The following is an 18662-nucleotide window of genomic DNA, read 5'->3' on the forward strand; positions in this document are numbered from 1 at the left end:
TGACCTATGATTTAAAGAATTAACTGGAAACATGAAGACCCAGTTAATATGTCTTTTGTAGAATTGTACTTTTGCCTCAAAAATTTATAGACTTGATTGAACTTGCTATTTTTCTTGTATTTGTCTGGTATCAGAAACAATTAATCATCAAAGAAGATCTTTTTTATAGAAATCCTTGCAAAATATAAAAGTGTTGCTAAAATATTCAAAATATTAAATGATTTTTTGAGTCTCATGTTTTATCTTGTAACAACTGTATTGATATTTGCACCAATGGTACAAATTATTTTACGTTTGTTTAAATTTACATTTGTAAATATGTAAAACAATGCCTCATCTCATCTATTATTTATTTTGCCAAAGAGTTATTTTTCATACAAATTATGTTATTTATGTCATCATACGGGGAGTTCACAATTATTATTTTCAATTAATTAGTATTTTACATTTTAATAGATTTAATTTTCAGTAAAACAAATAGTGATAAATATAGCCAACATTAGCAATATTTATGGTCCTCAATAATTTTTAAGAATGTAAAAGAGTGCCGAAACCAAAAAATTAGAGTCACTATCTTAAAGAGTTGTCCAGGGCCAATGAGAAGTTAATCATTTTTCATAAAATATTTTGTCAAACATTTGGAGAGGTAAAGAAAGTACATTTACCAAAGTATAAGTCTTACTTAACTGCACCTACTGTTTGCAGCCAAAGGAAATAATTTATTTTTTGTGTGTTTATGTTGCAAAGATAAATTAGAATATAGTGGCTCAATTTAGAGGATTAGGATAGCATAGAAAGGGGAAGATTTTATCTGAGAGACACTATGATATAGAAGATAACATATTGAACCTAGAATCAGGAACATATGGATTGAAATTTTACCACAAATATATACTATCTGGGTGATCCTCAGATAATCTATAAACTTTCGTGGGGCTCAGCTCCCTCAGTCATAAAATGATAGGATTGGTTTTATCAATTTATAAAGGGCCCTCCAGATCTAAATCTATGATCCAAGATAACAAATTTTATTAATCCCACTAAAATAGCATCCTTGACCACAGTCTCCAAGGTAAAAAGGTCTCATTCAGAAAGATATCTTATTTCAATGAAGTCCTGCCTTCCAAACCCCATTAAAGAAAAGCATGAAGAAAAATATAAATATTCAGTGACTTGAAAAATTCCAACATCTTAATGTTGTCCTAACCAATTCTTTACGAAAAGTACTTCTGAAACCAACCCTGGAGTACCTTTGAAAGCAAGCTTTATGTTTGGGGTGTGTAGACTACAGCATCATTCACTATGCTATGTTAAATCATGCATTCAGTTGTTTCCATTTATATTGCATCAAAGCAGTTGAAATCCAATTGAAAAGTTTCTTTAGACAGCCATTGTGCAGGAACATGATGTCAATATTAATAAAGACTGAATTTCCCCTTGGCTCACTTCTTACAGATAAGCTTTTCAATAATACACTGCTTGCACCAAAGGTCTGATGGGACTGGGAATAGTAAAAAACACTAATAAAAGAATGTTGAATGTTTTTATATTAAATTTCCCCACAGGCAAACTGAAAAGCCTACTTAGAGAACGCCAATCAACATGGCACTTATTAAATGTAACAAGAGTCCTGTTACAACAGATCTTTAAAGCCCCTAAAAATGAATTAGAAAATAGAGACAAAAGACAATTACAAATGCATTTTTAAAAGCAAACCCTGGACAGCTCACCTGATACTAAACTCAGCACTGAGTTATTTGATCTTCAAAATCCTTCCATTCCTAGCAGCTTGTAGCTATTTTTAAAATTCTCCATAAATGTAATTGTGAGCTAGTTTGCTTTTTAAATATCTGGAATTTTTCTGAATTATTTTATAGCACTGACCAGATATATTTTTTCAGAAACTATACTGCATCCTTCAGTTTTTAGGGGAAACAAAACCCCAACAGTTCAGTGACTAAAATAACATTGAAAAGAAGATGAAGAAAAAGAGGTAGTTGTTCAAATTAATTAATAGAAACAAGCATGATGTTTTGCAACCTATAATAAAAATAAACACTTGGGGTTCTTTAGTTTCATATCAACATTAGCAACCTGGGGGTTGTACTCAATTCAAAGACTCTCCACCCTTCACTTTCATCTGAAGTCGAGCAATATCTTTTCCACCATCAAAGTAGTGACAAATATATTAAATCTGCCCATCCTTTGAGAACTTGAACCCCAGTCTGAGACTTTGCCTTGGGTTCAGCAATAACAAATAAAGCTCAATTGTTCAACGTTGGCTATTTCTTGCAGACATGCAAGAAAGAAATGGAAGCAGGTTGATTGGCTCTTGAGTGAAAAGTTGGGGCTGAGGAGCCATTTCATGTAACTCTGTAAAACATTAAAATGATCCTTAATAATTACAAAGTAACTTGGAAACATCTTACAAAAATATTTTTAAATGCATCATAGATTCCTAGTGTCAAGAAAAATCATCCATTTTTCCTAAAAGGTGCTAAGTTTAAAAAGGATATGAATAAACAAAGTAGACAATCCACATCCTCTTTCAACATTCTCTTTCAAGGTTAAAAATAATGAATACTAAAAATGATCAAGCAAGTTATCCATTTGCTTTCACTAGGCCAGATGTTACGTTAGTCTAAGAATTAAGTCGTACCTGGGACTCTCTGGCCCCTTTCTACCACTTTGTCATTATTGTTGTTGAAGTGTAAAAAGGTGAGGATCATAGTGTAGTTTTGACCATTTCATTATATGGTTGCCAGTTCTTTAGCAGTGAATTTTTCTAAACTTAATTAGGTTTTTCGTTGGCTTATGCTACCATGCTTACCTATTTTATGAGATTAACATTGTAGCATAATCAGGTAAGAGTAAATTGGGTTTTTTCTATGATATTTTTTAAACATTAAGAAAAGACACACATATAAGTATATATATATGCATATGCTATGTATTTATAACATTTTAATTATTTTAAGATTTATTTTTGAAACTCTATTCCTGTATTATTATAATTTGGACTAGAACTCTGATGTCTTAGTGTAGGGGGTTCTAAACACACTTCTCCTGCCAATGCAGATCTGTACGTCTTCTATGACTGATAGAACATTACTTGGGTCATTGAAGTTAAGTGACTTGTGTAGGATCATGCCCTTAGTATTCCTAAAAGTTGTGATTTTAACTTTGGTCTTTTTGAGCCATTACATCACATATATTTGTATAACACTTACATTAATGCCCTTAAACACTTGAAGACTGGCTGAGTTACAAAGCTAATGGAAGTGAATGAAGAATGTTTTACATATGGTAGCAGTCAAATTCTAAACAAGTTCTTACATAAAGCAACAAAGAATAGGTAGTAGCAGCTTTGGGGGAGCTGATGCTACCAATGGCTCATTTTTTCCTGCTCCATTTGCTCAGAGAGAAGTTTCTATAAGTTAGCAAATTCTGTTGCCTGGCAAGTATATCTACCAGAAGGGTCTGGCTAAAGAGAATGAAAGATTCAATTAAATAAAGCATTTTTTAAATTAAATAGCAAGGAGCTATGATAAGCACTGAGCAAACAAAGAAAAAAACTTAACCAGTCCCTGTTCTCAGGACAGGAATCTTCTTTTCCTTTTTCTTTTTTTAAATGGGAATGTAGAGAGAGAAGCATGACATTTGCATAGATGAGTCAATACAATATAATTTTAAGTGAAGCATTAATAACTTAGGGGGTAGGAGTGGGATCAGGAAAGGTTTCCCAGAGTGGTGTGTATGTGTGTGTGTGTGTATCTGTGCCTATCTATCTGTATCACATGTATATCAGCCATGGCCACTTGCCACGTAGAGGGCAGCAAATTAATTTACAGCTGACCAAAAGAGCTCATTCCCATTACTAACTGGCTACTTGCTCCACTTATGAAGTTGCAGACCATGGGTAAGATGAACCGTGACTTTTCCTCAGGAACTTTTGACCTAGTTGTCAGGGTACAAACAATTGGAATTGGAAGGCTAGTTGAAGATATTCTTGAAAGTGGGAGAATGGATCAACAGGATATTTCTCTAATGGAATATGCAATTACTCACTCAGACATTAGACCTCAAAGGTGGTACCCATCATACCTGGCATAGTGGATTGAAATCACAATTTGAGTTAGAAAGATCTATATTATATCTTGCTTCTGAAATTTATAAAATGTGATTATAATCATAAGGAGTCAACCAATACCCAAGTCTCTGTTTCATCATCTATAATACCTTGGTGATACAGAGAGGCAGAAAGGTGGCAGAGTGAATAGTCTTGGACCAGGAGATTGGAAGAAATGAATTCAATCCTGCCTCAGACACCATGTGATGCTTCACAAATTATTTATCTCTTCTGTTCCTTAATTTCCTCATCTATAAAATGATAGTTTTGGTATCAATGGCTTCTGAGATCCCTTCTGACTATGTGTATATGATCTTAAGACCTACATCATTAGGGTTGTTGTGAGGCTTAAATGAGATCATAGAAATGCTTCAAAAATTTAACGTACTTTGTATTATTGTTATTTAATCATTTTAGTCAGATCCAACTCTTCATGACTCCATTTGAAGTCTTCTTGGCACAGATAATTGCGTGGTTTGCCATTTCCTTTTTCATCTCATTTACAGATGAGGAATTGAAGCAAACAGGGTTAAGTAACTTGCCCAGAGTCACACAGCTAGTAAGTGTCTTCAGCCAGATTTTAATTCTGGCAAATCAGTCTTCCTGACTTTCTATCCACTGTACCCCTTTATCTGCCCCAAAGCATTTTATTCATGTCAGTTATCACTCTCTGTGGCATTTCCTTAATATCCCCTTAACCCCAAAATGGGATGATATATAAACTAAGGGTTTCTTCTCTACTTTTACATTCAATATACATGGTTAATTTTATGTAGTAAATGTATATGGTTTTATTATTAACTCTTATCTAAAAAGATGTTAAATTTGTCAGATATTTTAACAATTGATATAAAAATTTGAAGCAAACTATAAGAAACTTATAAGAAAAATAACCTCCAGCTAAAACCCTGTAGCCATGCCTTTTTGAGCCACACAGGCAACTCTGGGAACTTGAAAGTTATTCCAGTAGATAACAACCTCCTACCAAGCTGAAAAGGCTTGATCATACAGCTGATGACTAACTGTATGTCTCTAGTCCAAAGACCAATTAAGTTCAGGGAGGCTTATCACCAGATTGGCTGCAAAATGGCAAATTTCTCATCTTCTCTCATGTTTGTGAATGATTGTGATTGCATTGATAGAGGACCCAACCCTATGACAAAATTATAAGCCCTTAGAGTTTTGAAAAAGTTCACAAGATAAAATCAGAGTAGTCCTAGAACTAATCTAGAATGATGGAGGGAATAGCTGTCCTATCTAAACTAGGATTATAGCACTTAGGAACTGGAAGGGATCTTAAAGATCATCTATTGTAATGCAGCCCCCTCATTGTACAGATGAGGAAACTGAGGCCCCACAAAGTTAAAATACTTCTTCAATGTCATGTAAGTAGTAAGTAGTAGATCCAGATTTAAAGCCAGGTTCTCTGACTCCAAATAAAAATCTATCAGTTTCCCATCAATTTATCTTTTATAGTTCCTTAGGCAAGTCTTTGAGAAAGAGATAACTCATAGGTAAACTGCCACTACCATACTGGGAATTCCTGCACTGAAGAAACCACAGGAGTAGACCCTAGAGACAAGGCGAGGGGGAATGTCATGGTGAGGTAGTATGGTTTTAAATTATGAAAAAGAAGATAATCTCAAAACAATCTAAATACCATTGACACAAAGAGAATTGGAGAAATGGTGGATATAAATGAGCTGTGGCATATTACCAAAAATTACTTTGGTATGATACATGATAATGACTTATATGTGATAAGCAGTGTGAAAGACATCAACAGTAATAAAAATAATAATAACTCACATTTAAGTAGTGCTTTAGGTTTTGCAAAGCATTTTCTTTACAAGCTTGTATAGTAGATAGTAGAAGTATTTCCCCTGATTTCATAGATGAAAAAACTGAGATTCTAAATTATTTTTAAAAATTAATTTGTATTGACATGTTTTTTAACCTCAGAGTTCACAATTTATCTTCTCCCAAAGCTCCTGTAAAAGATATATCCCTCGTAATATTGAATGAAAATGTAGAAAGGAAAATATTTAAGCCAAACTAACCAACACATTGAAGAAATCTGGCATTATCTACCAGGTTCAGTAGTTCCCATCACCTAATTTTTCAAAGAAAAGAGTGAGGTATTTTCTTCTATCTCTTCTTTCTACACAACTTTGGTCAGATTAATTTTATAGCAATTTAAATTTTTGTTGCTATTATTTTTTCTATTTGCATTTTAAAGGTCATTGAAAATATTGTTTTTCTTTTCATCTTACTTAATTCCACATCAGTTAATGGTTCTCTGTATTCATCATATTGATTATTTCTTATAGCACAGTAATAACCCATTACACTAATGTCCCACAACTTGTTTAACTGTTCCCTATCTGAGTATCTACTTTATTTCCAGTTCTTTGTTACTGCAAAAAAAAAGTTACCATAAATATTTTGGTGTATTTGGGATGTTTCTTTTTGACATTGACTTCCTTGGGTTATGGACCTCTAAATGAAATTTCTCCCTCGAAGTACATGCACACTTTAGTCACATGGTAGAAATTGTTTTTAAGAATAATTGGATCACTTTACTGCTTAGTCAACATTGTAGCCATGAATCTGGCTGTCCACAAACTCTAAGATTTACTCTTTCCATTTTATATTCTCTTTGATGATTTGCTGGGCATAAGAGGAAACATAGTTGTTTTCATCTGCATCTCTCTTATTGGTTCTATTTGGGACATATTTTCATGTTTGTTAAAAGTTTACATTTCTTTTGAAAATCATTCAAAAGCTAGAAAATATTCCATCTTTTTAGTTTCCAGCCAACTCCCAAGCAAGAAAAAGACATTATTTCAAGCTATTATTTTTTTTATTTTTTATTGAATGTTAGGTCTAAATTTTAAAAAATTATATTCATAAGAAAATCAAATTATCTTAAACATTTATTGGGCAATACCTTGCTCTTAAAGATTAAGTGATTTCCCCATGGTTTCCCCAAACTTAAGTGTCAGAAACAAAATAGGGACTCAAGGCTCAAGAAGCCTAACAATAAAGACATAATAGCTGACATTTATACAATACTTCAAGGCTTACAGAGTATTTTATGAACATTATCATAATTTAGTCTCACAACAATTCTGGGATGTAGGTGCTATTATTATCTCTGCCTTAAAGGTGAATAAACTGAATTTAAATTAATTTCTCAGAATCACAATGTAAATGATGTAATTGATAAATTATATATGTAAATGTAAATGATAAAAATCACAATAGTAAATGTCTGAGGCAGAATTTGAATTCAGGTCTTCCTATTCTATCCACAGTGACTTTCCACAAATGTTATCAACAAACAAGGATTTTGGCTAACCAAGTGGAAAGAATTAGGAGTAATCAATGAATATCCTTCATGTTGCACTGGTGAGCACATTATCTGGTAGAAAGGAGGACCTTCATAAATGTTTATTGACTGATTGACTGATCAGTACCCATGAAATAATTAAAAGACCAGAGAGAGGCCTTCAGAATATTGAGTAGGTTATCTGTGAAGGATTTGTGGGAAGAAGTAGACACAATTCATTCAGAATGAATTGTGGAGGGGATGTAAACTGGATCTTTTAGGAGAGTACTCAGATTCGTGAGATGGCAATCCAATGAACTATCAAAATAATTAGCATAGTGCTTTCACTTAAATTTTTTCATTTAATTGTCATAACAAACATAATTACAGAGATGAACAAACTGAGTCTCCGGAAGATTGTACCTTATCCAAAGACCCAAAACTAATTTTTGTCTGAATTTAGACCTTTTAAGTATTCTGTGTCAAGTCTAGTATTCTTTCTACTTCATCATTTTGTCTCTAACAAATTACCATATCTCAGTAAATTTTGAGAAAATCAAATTAGAAAATACTTGCAAAAACACTTTTACAAAACCATAGAATATTTAAAAATGCTAATGTATTGTTATTACTGATTGTTACATTATTGCTATCATTATTAACATTGATAATAAGGACGATGCTATATAATTATCTTTGCCTATTATCAAAACACAAAAACATCTATGAAATAAGAAAGGCCATAGAAAAGAAGACTATTTTTATAAATTCTGTTATAGAATAGTTTATTCTATTCCTTTTAGGCCTGACATTCAATTGTATTTTGAGTATTAGGTTATGGTTAGACACTAAATTGCATGATATTCTTACTGGTTGCCTGGCAATAAGTCCTGATTAAGAGTAGAAAGTTCTGGATCTCATTTTCATTTGTATCATTCTCTGGTTATATAGATATGGGCCCGAGTATTTCTCCAACTGGTAAATGCCTGTCACCAAACCCAGAGCAATGCTGATAGAGAATGATGTTTGCCCTCATATCCTTAGAGATAAATACTATAGAAACAAAATCTAATAGTTCAAAGGATCAGCACTGATACACTATTTATGATGAAAGTTTCAAAATGAAAAGGGACAAAGGTGACATCTATTTCTACTTCTTCAGTTTCCTGTGATCTTTGATTAATTTTACTCCAAAGGTTAATCTTACTAAAGTATAGGAAAGAGATAGTTATCCAAGTGACATTTTAAAACATTCTGCAGGCATGATATATTAAAGCAAGCATTTAGGTGTTCAAGTTATATTGAAAAATTCCATTATGGAAAGTTTCAACATTGCTGCATTTAAGAGTGAAGTCTTATACAAAAGGCTAAGTTGGCAGAAAATTTGGTTGTAAGTTATCTAAATTCATAGTTACTGCCTAAGCAACTATATTAATATCATTAATAATGCATGTTTATGTGATATTTAAGGTTTTAAAAAAACTCACAAAACCCTATGAAGTGGATAGTTCAAATGTCACTGTCCCTACTTTAGAAATCAATCAAGCTACAAATGTTTATTAAGTGACTAGAGTGTGTCAGGCATTGTAGTAGGTGATGGAGATACAAATACAAAGAATAAAATAATTTCTACTCTCAAGGAACTTACATTTATAATTTTAACAAATATAATTACAGAAATTATAACAGCAGAAACCACAAGCACATAAATAATTACATTCAGCACAATTTTATACCTATTCTATAAGCCTAGAATAAAAAAAATAATGTAAATACTCATTTGGGAAGAAAGGCACTGGTAGTTGGAAGGATCCATTAAGGCTTTATATAAAAGATAATAGATGAGCTGCATCTTTTACCAAGAAAGGAATTGTGTGAGGCAGAGGTGAGGCAGGTATAGCTTCCACATATGGAAGATGTCCAGGGCAAAGGTCCAGAGAAAGGATATAGAGTATGTAGTGAAAAGATATTCATTTGGATTGATCAAAGAATATAGGAGGCAGGTATGTAATTTTTTTTGTCTGTAATGTTGTTTTTGAAGACCAGTGACATGATGGGTAGTGTCTTGACTTTTATGTGCTTCTTAGATGAGTCACAGGTAAGAGTTGAAAACCAGCTAGATACCAAAGATGGAGGAGTAGCCCTGAAAAAGGTTTGACAAGCCCCCCCACCAGAGATGCTGGTTTTCATTGAATACTCATAGAGTAGCACTCTGGCCATTGGTATCAATGAAGAGACCACATTATTGTAGGCTTCCTGACAACTGCTCCTGACTCTAGCAAGTATTTCTCTTGCTCTTTTTCTTAATGTTTATTAAGACTGGAAAAATAAATTGGGGCCAGTTTATCAAGGGTCTTAAAAAGTTTGATGGTGGCAGTTTTATTTTATCCTTTATTTTATAAGAAAAAATGTTGGGAATGATCTTTGAAGTAAAACTGACTTTATTGTGAAAGCTGTAGCTCGCAAAGTCATGGTCTGCTTACAATATGCAGGGAACCATTGGAATGTATTGAGTAGATGAGTGGCATGATCAGATCTAAACTTAAGGAAAATCATTTTTCTAAGCATTACGGAGGATGGACTAGTATGAAGAGAGGCTGACACAAGGAGAATAATGAGGAGAACACTACCATTTTCTTTGTGAGAGGTGACGAAGACCTGAAAGAGAGATGGTAGATGTTTGAGCAAAAGGAAAGAGCTGGATACAAAAGATGTGGATATTGAAATGTCAAGAGTTTTGCAAATGATTCGATATATTGAGTGATGGAGAGTGAATAGTTGAAATAATTCTGAAATTATGAATTTAGGAGACTTCAAGAATTATGAAACCTTTGATGAAAATAGGGAAATTTGGAGGAGGGATGGGTTGGGGAATTTTGGGGAGGGATGGGTTGGGAGATTTAGAGGAGGGATAGGTTGGGGGATTTGGGGGAGGGATTCTAAAGACTGAAAAACTCTTTGAGCACAAGGACTGTCTTTTGCCTTTTTTGTTTGTTTATTTCCCTAGCACTGAGCACAGTGGTAGACAATTACTTTTTTTATTATTGAATTATAAAATAGAGTTTCATTTTAGACATATTGTGTTTGAGATGTAGGATAAATATATAATAGTCAGCTGATGTTGGAGCTCACTGGAGAGATGGGAGCTGGATATATCAGTGAATCATTGGCACAAAGCTGAAAATTAAACTTATGGGGCATTCTCAAATGACTTCTGATGTCAGCGAGAGATTAAATAACTTTTCTGTGGTCATGCAGTTAGAAAGTTTGAGAACTAGAATGGTGGTTTGTCTTGTTTTGTTTTGCATTGTTTTATTTGGTTTTGCTTTGGTAGGGGAGAAAAGTGTGGAGAGATCAAATTAGTGATTTCATTTGACGTATAGAATTCCTACTGAGTCATATTTCTCTATCTCAAAGCCAATGGACATCTACTTTGGGAGTTATAGTTTTAGAAATTTGTGAGGGGAGAACTAAGAATGTAAATTACTTTCCCAGGGTCACACAACTAATTTCCATCAGAGACTGGCTCTATATCCACTTTTAGTTCCTTGGTAAATAAACATGTATTAAGCACCTACTATGTGGCAGACATAGTGCTGAACACTGACTACGCAAGAAAAGAAGAATATAGTGTGTCTTCTCAGGAAGGTCAAAATCTAATGAAGGAGACAACATTCACACAACTTATACAAATAAGATATATACAGGATAAATCAGAAAAAATAAACAGAGGGAAGGTTCTAGAATTAATGAGGATTTATATAGGTTTCCTATAGAAAACAGGATTTTATATGGGACTTAAAGGAAGCCAGGGATGCCTGGAGGGGAAGATGAGGAGGGAGAGCATTCCAGGTTTGGGGGACAATTAGTGAAAATGCTCAGTCAGGAGGATTGTCTCATTTGGCTTGTTTTTGAGCTATAAAAGTTTTAATCTAAATTACATATAATAAACTTAGTCACATAAAATTTGATTAAACAAGTGATAAATAATGTATACATCTATTAGTCATGTGTATAAAATTAATAGCAATGAGCTAATGCTATATTATTGCCCGTATTCTAGACACAAACATAGAAACTTCATGGTAGGATGGCAATTTAATTAATGTGCCTTTATTTCCAAGTGTTCATTTTTAGATTGCTCTAAATCACTAATAAGAAAAATGCAAAACAAAACAATACTGAGGTTTTACCTTACACCGAACAAATTGGCAAAAATGATAAAAACAAAATAATCAGTATTGGAGAAGATTAGTAAACATAGGAACACTAATGCCCTGTTGATAAAGGTGTGGTTTGGCTTCCTCTTTCATTAAGCAATTTGGTATTATGTTTAAAAAGTAACTAAAATATCTACTTTTTGACTGTGTGATGCCATTGCTAGGCAGATACTTCCAAGGACATCAAGAAAGAAAGAAACAAATTATATACAACAAAATATTCATAGGAGCACTTTGTGGAGGAGGTAGCAAAGAATTGGAAACAAAGGGTCCATCTTTTGGAGAATAGTTAAATTATAGTACATGAATGTATTAGAATACAATAGAATTATAGAAAATCCTACTCAGTTGCCTCATAGTTGTATAGAAGTAGGTTCTCCAAATTATTTTCTATATAGAATAAGTTCTGGCAGCTTTGACCATGCTGAAAGAGATCTACGAGTACAGCTCCAGTAACAGGTGGAAGCTATTTTCTGAGGACAGGCCTAATTAATTATAGAGGAATACCACCAGTAGGCTGAACCCTTAATTGGGACTTTTTATTTGGCCAAAACTAAGTATGAAACCAAGAAAAAAACATTGCAAGCATTTATAATCTTGTGTAACACCTTTCCCCCTTCCACTTCTGCTATGATGGTAGCAGTGTAATTGAAAAAAAGGTAGAGGGTACTCAAAACACAGTTATCTATCAAAAATAATCAGGGGGCAGCTGGGTAGCTCAGTGGATTGAGATTCAGGCCTAGGGATGGGAGGTCCTAGGTTCAAATCCGGCCTCAAACACTTCCCAGCTGTGTGACCCTGGGCAAGTCACTTGACTCCCATTGTTGACCCTTACCACTCTTCCACCTAGGAGCCAATACACAGAAGTTAAGGGTTTAAAAATAATAATAATAATAATCAGTATGAGTGTTAGTACTCTAAATGAGAGATCCTTGTCCATTGACCAACATGTAGACATTTTGCTGGGGATAGAGTTCATCTTGATTATCTTGTTTTTTTTTTTTAAATTTTTTTAAACCCTTAACTTCTGTGCATTGACTCATAGGTGGAAGAGTGGTAAGAGTAGGCAATGGGGGTCAAGTGACTTGCCCAGGGTCACACAGCTGGGAAGTGTCTGAGGCCAGATTTGAACCTAGGACCTCCCGTCTCAAGGCCTGGCTATCAATCCACTGAGCTACCCAGCTGCCCCCGATTGATTATCTTACTATAAATGAAATCAGAAGAAAAAAAGAAGTCATAATTAATTGGCAGGATGGTTTATCTTCCTTGTAAAGGCTGATAAAGGAGTTGGTGGTGGGGGCGTTTCTTGTACTCCCAGAGGCAATAATAAACATTATTTCATGAGATATGTAATCATTCAATATACAAGTATTAATTGAAAGGATTTGTAAAAATGGCCTTTGTGAAAATATTGCATCTTTTGTAACAGCATTAGTTACTGAGAATGAAGTGGTAGAGAAATTCCATAAAGTCCTTGGCAAGAACCTTCACATTAAACTAACCCATACTCTGAAATTTGTTGACCAGTTTGAAAATGGGAAAAGATAAAAGTGGAGAGAAATATGTGAGAAAGCATGGCTCAATAAGTAATAAGAGGGCTGAAAGACTTATAGATTATACAGAATCCTAATACTTCTATATCATCAGCACTGACTTGAAAAAATTAATAGGTATTAATCAGGACATAAAAAATGATAATGATTTGGTAAGTCATGTTACAAAGAATTAAGCAAACAGCTATCTGTGTAGAGTCAGACCACTCAATAATCAAAGCTAATATCAGAATTAGTTTAAAATAAATAGAAAGAATAATGTGAAAAAGAAAGGGTCTGTAAATGACAGCCTTAAATTATTTAAGTAAATTCTTGAAAATAAATTGGAAATGGACAAGAGAAATTACATTGAAACCATCATATTTCATGCATAAATTTAACCTATATATTGCCACCAGAACAAAAGAGTCCAGAAAGTGTCTTAGTCAGGAAATATCTTACTAATCTGCCAGATAGAGAGCAACGGATGCCGAAGGCAACACCAATTTAGAACACAACTTCTGTTGTAAGATATTATAAAAAAGGATAGTGGACAATTACTAGCAGATTCATCTCATAATGCAGAGAGAAATTGTGGAGGGATAAACCAGTTTTTGTTTCTGAATGTAATACAAGAAACTGATGTAAAGTGAAATGAGTAGAACAAGAAGAAAAATTTACACAATAATAACATTGTAAAGAAAATAATTTGGAAAGAATTAAGAACTCTGATCAACCAATAATCATTTCTGAGTTCAGAGGACTAATGATGAAGCATGCTATCTATCTCCTAACAAAGACAAGAATGAAGGTTGAGGATTAGAACAATGAAATTTTTTGTTTGATTATGCATATTTTTAGTCATTTTGTTTCCCTTTTTTTTTAATGAGGGTGGAGGTTGGGAAGAAAATATAATAGATTTTTGCTAGTTTTAAAAATACAATATTTTAAAGTAATTATAAGATATCCATCTAAGCAAAGTTATCCTAAGAACATCCAAGGACAAAAATGGAAGGAAGACTAAGAACAGAAGATGGAAGAGTTTGGGGGAAAAATCTCTTTTAACAAACTAATATAATTATTTTAATAAGTTTCTCCAACAAGAATTGTGAACTCCCTACACTTAGACTCTAACGTTAGAGTTGAAATTGCACTAAATAGAACAAAGAAAAAGCAGCAAGACTTAACCAAGTATGCTATGTTAGAGGTGATATAATTGGAAGGAGTTGAAGGACTAGCATAAAAGGTATCTGTAGGAAGGAAAGATATTAAAGGTGTGGGGAATTTTCGGACATAGATATTCAAATATTGTGATCAAGATAATGTAAATAACTATTAAACTAAATGCCTACTCTCCCTTCTAGACAAAATCATTATGAAAGTTAGGAGTACTGGCCATCTTCAGTGAGCATTTTTATACGGAATAAGTAGGTTTTCAATATTGGATCACATTTTACCACTACACAAGTAAAAGATGTAGACAATATATAGTAAAATACAGTAGAAAGAATTTATGTTATTGTTCTTCAGTCATTTCAGTTGTTCTCTACTCATGTAGAGTTTTCTTGTTAAATGTATTTGAATGGTTTGCTATTTCCTTTCCCAGCTCATTTTATAGATGAGGAAACTGAGGTAAGCAGGGTTAAATGACTTGCTCATTCTCACATAGCTAGTGTCTGAGGCCAAATTTGAACTTGGGGAGATGATTCCTTCTGACTCCAGATCCAATAATGTATTCATTGTACCATCTAAGTATAAAACAAGTTTATTTAAACAAAACTTTGCCTTATAAAAGGTTCTTTTATATACTGCTTTCCATCCATCTATTATTATTATTAAATTGCTAGCTCTCTGTTGCACTTTGATATTTGCAAAAACATTTAATTAACTCATTTTGTCCTCACAAAACACTAGGAAGTAGCTATTTTTATCTCCTTTTTACAGATGAGGAAATTGAGGAACAGATAGTTTAAATGATTTTCCGGTGGTCACATACATAAGGAAAGTAGGTAGAACTATTTTCCTGGACCATGCTTATTCATGGGACTCTGGACCTATTCTGCATTTCAGCTCTGACTATGAGTTAAGGACTAATCAGTCCTACCAACTCACCTCCAGACACTGTTACCCGTGAAAGATTCTATTTCTATAGCATATAGCTCATATGAGATTTTGGCTCCCTAAACAAAAAGCATTATAGGAATTTAGCATAGTGTCCCAAAGGCTCCTAACACTAGCTTATCTCCAAATTTTGAATTAGCATCAGACTGATATAGGATTAGAGTCAGGCTGGTCAGGGGAATAATCTAGGTCAACTGCTAAATTAGCATTGTGTAAGTGTAATTTTGCGTCCCGGAACTTCATTTCCCAGCACCCCATTCTCCTGCTGACATAGGCAGGATGTGGATTTCTGGGTAGCTCCACCTCTTAGGGGCGGGACTTCTGGTCAGGGCTTTTTGGCTGGGGCCTGAGGGAGGTAGGGTGCTGGAGCTCTGGCTCTTGTCTCTGCTCAATGAGAGAAAGAACCCCTTTCTTTCTACCTAATAAAAAGTAACCGTACAAAAGTTAAATGCTTTATAGTTTATATATATATTTTTACAGCATGAAAGACCAGTGGTATTTTTAAAGGTTGCTATAAATTTGTAATTTTCTCCTTCTGCCCATTATTTTAAATCTCTGTATGTTTCCCGGAGGTACGATCTTAGTTTTGCAAAAATATCCTCAATGTATCATAGACTTAGAATGAGAAGAGGGCCTTACAGGCCATTTAATACAAATCCCTCATTTTTTAGATGAAGAAATGGAGACCAAGAAGTAAAACCAATTGCGTAAGCTCCTACAATCAAGTGTCAAAGGCAACAGATGAACCCAGGTATTGTGACTGGAGCCAGTGCTGGTTCTTTCTACCATAACACTTTGCCTCAGAATAATGTCCCGGGCATAAAGGCAAATCTTCCATAAAGAATTTATGGAAAGACATGGACCAAAATGGCATAGGAAGAGAAGTCAGTGGGTGGTGTGATTTGCCTTGGAAGAGAGTATCTTTGTAGCAATGAAATCAGAGCCACCAAATTTTAATTCCATTTGGTTACTAATAATTAAAATTGTTATGATAGTTGTATGCATTTCAGAGACAGTAGAGGCAAAAAGTCAGATCCCCTTACCCAGATGCTGTGTAAGAAACCCTGGCTGAGATAAAGAGTGATGGCAGCAAACAACCAGGAGAGGGAGTCATTGAGTGAGTCCTGGGTCTCTCAGGTAGAAGTTAGCCAAGGTCATGAAGAACTGGCCCAAGCCTTTAAGCAGATCACCCCCAAACCCTACCTTATTATGCAGCATAATTCTTTAAATTAAAATTTTGTAAGCTTCTAATTAATCTATAACCAAGAATAGAGAATTCAGGCACCAAACTTCATCTATATCATTTAACTCAACTTGGCCCTCGTTGTCCAAATCAAAAATTTTACCACTCCTTAATATATTACCAATTCTATTTTCCAAGGAGGCAAATGCAAACATTCTTATCATGCCTCAAGCCTCACACCATTTCTCCCCTTTCCCCTCTCAACTGAGGAACTTCCCTCATAGGTAGAGAGAAAATTTAGGCTCTTCACCGGAAATCTTTCTTCTCTCCTTCCCTTCATTTAAAAGTTTCCATTTCATTTCTATCATCAACATTTCAACACAATGAAATTTGCCTTATCAATTCCATTGTCTTTACATAAGGCCTTGATCTCATCCCCTTCAATATTGTCCAGTATTGTCTCTCAATTCTATCTGTCTCTCTTTTTCTCTGTCTCTGTCTCTTTATCTCATTCTGTGTCTCTCTTTCTTTCTTTTGTAGTCCCTTCCCTACTGTTTTCTAATATTCACACATCTTCCCCATCCTTTAAAGCCCTTTACTAAACTGCATTATACAGTCTATATTTAATCTATATTTCTCTTAATCTGTATTTCTCCAGCTTTTTTCCTAGAAAAGGCTATCAACATTTATTGCTTTACATATTTTCCTCCCACTCATCAACTCATTCATAATTAATCTGGATTTTGAACTGCCTTCTCTCAAATTATCAATGCCCTCTTAGTTTCAAAATCTGATTGATGCCCTTTTCTCAATTCTCATATTTCTAATCTTTCTGCATTATCTGCCATTGTTGACAACTTTCTCTTCTTGGATATTCTTTTTTCCAGGCTATGTCACTACTGTTTCCTGCTTCTCCTCCTAACTACTACTTTTCAGTTTCCTTTTCTGGACCATCATTCCCTTCCTCTCCTTTCCATTTCCCTCCCCTCCCCTCTCCTCACCTCTCCTCACCTCTTTTCTCATTCTCCATTATTTAGTGGCCTTATCTCTCATGAGTTTATCATCTGTAAGTATATGTCTTCTGTAACACCAACTGTCTATTGAAAATATTAACCTGAATGTCCCATAGAAATTTCAAATTCAACCTAAAAAAGAATTCATAATCTTTCCCCTAAAACTCTCCTCTCTCCTGAACTTCCCAATTTCTGTAGAGGAACACAGTCTTTCTAGATTTCCAGGTTTAGAACTTTGTTGTCATCCTCAACTCCTTACTCTCCTTCACCACTAGCTCATCATTTCTACTTCCTTAACATCTTTTGCATAATACCACTTTTTCACTGCTTCCACAGCCACCACTATATCATGAAGCAACCCAAACCCTTTTTAGTACCTTCTAATTGTTAGGACACCCCTACTCATATCAAACTGAAATTTACCTCTCTGTCATTTACAAGCATTGCTCCTAATGCCAAGTCAAACAATGCTAATTCTTCTTTTATATGACAACCCTTACAATATTAGAATACAAGTAACTTTTCCAAGCTAAACATTCCTACTCACTTCAGCCAATGTTCTAAAATTATGCAAATTTAGAGATTGCATACAAAAGTAAAATAGGTCAACAACATGAAGCTTCCCTTCGTATCTGCATCTAAATGGAATTCATAATTTATTTAAAGAAACAAGAAAAGAAATCTCAAAAGAAATTTTGCTTTTTCTTACACACCATGTTGATTTAGCAACTTTAAGCATATGTCTCCACAACTGGAGATTTTATTGAATCATTTAATTTTGGAGAGTATAATTCAGCTCCCCTCTGGGCTGAACTGAAAATTTGCTTCCCCAAAGACTTCAGCTCTCTTGGATAAGATTCAGACAAATTTCATCCAGAATAAACATTTTCTACAGTCACTTTGATACCTTTTTGAAGTGCTAATAATGGATAGGCACATATATATATATATATATATATATATATATATATATATCAGATTGGAATTCATGCCAATACAATCCAGGATTGGTGTGATGATAAGCATCATCCTTAAAGACTAAGAGATGTGAAAACAAATTTAGGCAATATTGGGAAACAGCTTGAACCAATACCCTTTGCTGCAACTTAATCTCAGTGAAGTTTAGAAAACAA

This window comes from Gracilinanus agilis, chromosome 3, assembly GCF_016433145.1.
Source record: "Gracilinanus agilis isolate LMUSP501 chromosome 3, AgileGrace, whole genome shotgun sequence".
NCBI lineage: Eukaryota > Metazoa > Chordata > Mammalia > Didelphimorphia > Didelphidae > Gracilinanus > Gracilinanus agilis.